Here is a 5,622-nt window from a genome sequence, read left to right as displayed (position 1 = left end):
AACACCTATATGATAGCTTTGCCAGATCGGAATAAGAGTTTCTCTATCTTATTTGACGTTGACGTTCTTTTTCATCGTAGGGGACACATATTTTCAGCTCCCTGCTTGATGGCATCAAATAAATGTACATATTCTTAGGAAGGTCCAAAATCACCACGAACATTTCATTCACGTGATCAACAAAATGGATGCATACAACTAATAGTTACTTACTGTTCAATGTTGACACAAAAAAGGATGCCGCAAAATGATGTCAGTCTCATTCTCACTGCTCTTGCCTACTTGCCTGCAGATTGTTGCATTTCGAACATCAGGTTCAACAAACTTAAAAATGTTACATAAGCAACATTCACATCAGAGTCAAAATGTTTCACAAACACTAGTCTCATCCTCACAAGCCAAGCTCCTTCATATTGGTGCCACCTGCCCACCTGACCTCATAGAGGATGAATTTTGTTTAATTGTCCAAATACAACTTGACAACCAACAGATCAACGCTCAGAAGGCACACCTAAAAGCAACAGGGGGCATTGAAAGGGTACAAAAGAAACAAAGATATCAACACCACCATCAACATGAGGTGCAGAGCACAGGATGCACCAAAACTTGTAGAGCTTAGTCAGGAACACCTGATTGCAGACGGGCATCACAAAAAAAATCAGTAGTAGTCGCACACAGCTGAAATCAGATGCGCTAAGACATATATGCTAGCTGCTCAAAGAACCTTCATTCAGTACCAGAACTACCAAAAGTTGACAAGACAATCAAGTTTCACAGATATTACAAGCTCATCCAGTACTACTTAACACATAACTGAAACATAAGAGCTAAAAGCATATATAGGTACTTTGCCTAAAATATCCTGAAACCCATAAAAATGCTAACTGGAACACACTGCATATAATATCCTAAAACCTACAAAGGTTGCTACTTGCTAGTTAGAATTCCATGCGAAAAGCCTTACCCATTTCCGATTTAGCTACCATTTAAAGCAAAACAGTAGCTGGTAACACTGTTGAACCCTCTATGCACCTGAAGACACCCATCATGCTGAAAAATAAGGCACCTAAACACCTCGTTCAGTTGAACATTCAGTGAACTCTACCACATACTAGAGCCATCACTGATCTTGCTGACGCAACACAGACCACTACAAATTTCAATAATCAGACCATGAACTTCGGTAAGCTGCCCCGCCGACACCATGTTCACTGCGAGCCCCGAAACGTACCATGTGTCAGGGACTCAGGGAGGAACAATGTGGACAGACCCTCGGCCAACACCTGCATACTATCGCCTTACCCTGCTTGGACTACTGGTTGCTCACAGGTACCAGGTTGGAGATGAGACTCTGGACTCCTGTGACCCTTCACGTGGTTGGTAGCATGAGTTCAATGAACCAAGCAGCCTCTCCTGCTTTCTCGGACCTGTTGCTGTCAGTGCCCGTGGAGGCGGCACAAAGAATGGACCCACTGGTTATGACAGCAAGAAGTAACAGAAAGTCAGGGGTCAATGAACTGAAGCAATCAAGAGAGTTACATACTAGATTCAATTGAGAGTATATTAATAGCAAGATATCAAGAAACAAAAGCAACTTAGGATAAATTGCAAGGTAAACCATCTTCGTGAACACTCTGCATATAATATCGTAACTTGCTTTTGTTTCAAATGCATGGTGGAGTTGGAACCAAAATTGACACCTCATTACATCACAGATTGAAGAACACTGGCTCGTGTTCTATATGTTTGCCAGAAATTAACGGGTTTAACATACAGATATACAGAAGCTCACCCTAACACACATATGATAGAAATTGAACAGGGCAAGGAACCACACAAACTAGCAATTCATGAGAAAGCCAAACCAATCAAGAGGTGCCTCTTCGAACATCTCACACACCAGATTGAATCAAGAAACAATCGAGTAAAAGGTGTAAATTTGCTCGAATTTAAGCATAAATCCTATGCCCCAATCAGAGCAATCTCTTGCAATGCTGGAGACTACATCTAGGAAATGCACCAACAATTCGTAGTTTTCTCTAGGGCATGTGAGAACTAGGTAATCACTAGAGAAGGAGCAGCACCTAGATGCCAGAGGTGAGGAGGAAAATGCCATCTTGGTGAAGCTGTGGTGGCAGGCACCAAGCCAGTTCACTTGTTCATACCTCTTGTGTGGGACCAGATGCTGGGGCAATAATTTCAGTAAACCCTCTAAAATGGCACTCTGAGTTCGAAAAAAGAACCGGATAATTTAGCATGGCTATGTTTGCAAAACCCCTCTTACCTAGTGAAATACAGTTGTACAATCGTTTCCCTGGATATTTTGGTAATTAGCTTAAAAGATACTTCTGTTCTGATTGTTTCAAAAAAAAAAACTTCTGTTCTGTATCCTGCCTGACCAAAAAAAAAATCCTAAAAATATATGTATATAAAGGAAACATAATTACTTATGTTTTGGTGCATTTGGAGCTATAAGCATTCAGTATGAACAATTTGTCCTAGCCCTAAGCCCATTTATTTATGAGCACAAAACAAATTTATAGAATACTGCATTTGAAAGCATCAGGCTTGAAAACTTAGAGTTGGCGGTAAGCTTCAGTGTGTGGTAATGTTTCACAAGTTCTGCATTTTAATTGTCGCAGACAAGCTGCTTCCTTCATATCTCACCTGAGTTGACATTATACCATTAAATAGCTTGACGCACAAAAGGTACTAGCTAAACTAACAACTACAAGGGTTACTACTAAGAACTGACAATAGTTGGCAGTAAGCTTCATTGTGTGGTAATGTTTCGCAAGTTCTGCATTTCAATTGTCTCAGACAAGCTGCTTCCTTCAGATCTCACCTGGGTTGACATTGTGCCATGAAATAGCTTGACACGAAAAAGGTACCAGATAAACTAACAACTACAAGGGTTACTACTGAGAATTGACAATCTTAACATCACCGAAGATGCAGGGGTAGACTGGCCTTGTCCAGGGGGGGTCCTATCTGTGGGTGTTCCCCAGGAGTGTTATTTGTGAGGGGAAATCCATGTGGTTAGCGGTTAAGCTGCGATCTTGTACATAAACTCTCTTTTTCTCTTAATTGAAAGGCAGAGGTCCTGCCAGTTCATTCAAAATTTTTTTAAAAAAATGCATCATTGAAGTTGAAAACAGTCTCCAAATCAGTGTTGCCTTCTTTCCTGGAAATAACTGCATTTGAAAGCTTCAAACTTGAAAAATTGCAAGAATATCATTCACTGTGTGGGGAATGCTTCAGAATAACTAGTCTCATTCACACTAGACAAGTTACTTCCTTCAGATTATGTCACTTGGGTTCTCAAACTCTGTATGGAGAGTCTGTCAGTATCTTAAAGTTGTTGCTAAACACTTCAATTTATTAACTGACATGAGTACGGACCAACAGATCCACACTCAAAAGGCACAGCTAAAGCATCAAAAGCAAGCAGACTGAAATTTATATTGCAAAGGTTGAAGCAAAATGCTACGTTAAGCAGTACAGGGCCACCCCGCCAAAAACATACCACTATAAATGAATAGTGTATATACAGTCACATTCATTTAACAAACATGGTTTCCCTTGTCCTCAAGAGTGCATTCAAACAATAATATCTGTTCAACATAGTCAGACTAAAAGCCTGTAGATAGACATCACAAACAAATGGTAGAAGGGCAGGTGCCTGAAACTGGACAGACATGACTAGTACTCAGAAAACTGTCATTCAGTAGCAAAACTAGAACAATTTGCATTGAGTAAATGTTTAAGAGATCATAAGCTCATCTAGTAGCTAGTACTTCTCATGAACAGCTAAAAATTATAGATGCTGTGCAGACAATATGCTTAAACCCATAGAAGTTGCTAATCCGTATTCAATAGAAAAACTCTTGAATCTTACTCATCCCCATTCAGCACTACCATTTAGAAGGAAGGAAGTAGCTGATATCACTATCACCTTTCTATGCATCTGAAGGCACTATATTAAAACATGCTGCGAAACAAGGCACCTAGTTCAGCTGAATTTTCAGAAAGTACACCTCATACTTTTTTTTTGATGTCAAATGGGATTTACCGATGACAGACCCATCACTGATCTTGTTGATGCGACATGCACAACCACCAATTTCAATGATCAGAACAGGATCTTCAGTGAGCTGCCCCACCTACACAAGGTTCATAGAGAGCCCAGGGAGTTACACGTACCAGACATCAGGTAGCACCACTGCCTGTGTTCACAGACTCAGTGTCACACGCCTTGCATCTCCTCGCTGTTCCCCGCTTGGACAACCTTGTTGCTGACAGGTACCAGGTTGGAGATGAGAATCCGGTAGCCTGCCAAGTGGTTGGTAGAACACTAGAGCGAGATGCCAAACAAACATGTTTCTCATGTCCTTGAGCTATTGCTGCCAGTGGCCTTGGAGGTAGCGCAAGGATTGGACCCACTGGGGAGTGGGGACAACAACAAGAAGCAATAGCAAGTCAGGGGGGCGGGGGTAATGCACTGAAGCTATCAACAGGGTTACATATTAAAATTAATTCATCAAGAGTATAATAGCAAGAAGCAATAGTAAATTACATTGGACTGAGGTTCTGAAGCTATCAAGAGGGCTACATTCACATTTTTGGTTAATTGAAGATAACCAGTTGTTTTACAGCTTGCCTGAAATTATCCATTTTTAGTGTCCAGATCTAGAGATACTCGCCTTAACAAACATTAGGATAGAAATTGAACAGGGCAGTTTTCAGGTGGCGCTTTGCCTCACCTTGGCCTCCCCCCAGAAAGAAACAAATGAACAGGACAAGAAACCACACGAACTAGCAATTCGTGGGAAAACCTAACCAAACAAGAGGATGGTGCCTCTCCCACAATCTCGCACTAGAGATTGATTTGAAAAAAAAAATGATCTAAGTCAAAGATGGATTGGTATTCTTCAGTTATCTCGTCGCCAGCTGAACTAAATGAACCAATCCATCTTCAATTTCGACAGATAAAGGTCGGGTCCTGACAACGCATCAACAACAACTTGTATTCTCCAGGGAACGCGAGAAGTAAGAAATCTCGAGGCTAAAAGGAGAAGTACCTGACGGCCGCCAGAGAGGTGGAAGACGCCATCTTGGTAAAGCGGCGGCGGTGGCGCACAGCGACCCTATCTCTGCTTTCTGGTGCGGAACCCCAACCGAGTTGCTGGCTGCTGGGGCAAACCCAAAAGAGAGATTTTTTTTTTTTTTTTTGGCCAACCTGAGTTTGGTGTTTTGGCCATTTGCAATCTAAAACCAGGAACCATCGACCCTGTAGGCGTTTTTATATGTGGTTGGTTTATTTTCTTGTGTTTTGGCCATTTGCAATCTAAAACCAGGAACCATCGACCCTGTAGGCGTTTTTATATGTGGTTGGTTTATTTTCTTGGGAGAATGATGTTCTTGCTCCTTACACAGATGTGTAATTGTGATTTTGCTCTCATTTTTCTAACTTTGTGATTTTGCCCTTAACTGTAGCAAAGTCAACGCAACTTTGCCCCTGGTCAACGTGAATTTGCCCCTGTTTTTACCGTTGACCAGAGGCAAAATCGCGTTGACTTTGCTACAGTTAAGAACAAAATCACAAAGTTAGAAAAATAAGGG

The 5,622-nt window shown here is 41.3% G+C and overlaps 1 long non-coding RNA gene across 4 annotated transcripts; it reads right to left on the bottom strand.

Moving 5' to 3' along the window:
• Positions 1 to 230: 230 nt before the first annotated feature.
• Positions 231 to 5,256, bottom strand: LOC136487173 (uncharacterized). 4 transcript variants are annotated; one of them, XR_010767161.1, is made up of 3 exons: positions 5,082 to 5,256; positions 379 to 4,442; positions 231 to 286 (listed from the first exon to the last, which is right to left on the bottom strand). It is a non-coding gene; the product is annotated as an uncharacterized lncRNA (long non-coding RNA). The 4 variants fall into 4 exon arrangements; XR_010767162.1 differs by lacking the exon at positions 231 to 286 and adding an exon at positions 4,577 to 4,660 and having other exon boundaries at positions 709 to 4,442; XR_010767164.1 differs by lacking the exon at positions 231 to 286 and having other exon boundaries at positions 709 to 1,472; positions 2,085 to 4,442.
• Between the last annotated feature and the right edge of the window lie 366 nt (positions 5,257 to 5,622).

Source organism: Miscanthus floridulus, chromosome 10, assembly GCF_019320115.1.
Source record: "Miscanthus floridulus cultivar M001 chromosome 10, ASM1932011v1, whole genome shotgun sequence".
NCBI classification, from domain to species: Eukaryota; Viridiplantae; Streptophyta; class Magnoliopsida; order Poales; family Poaceae; genus Miscanthus; species Miscanthus floridulus.
This window is presented reverse-complemented; position numbering and strand designations above follow the sequence as displayed.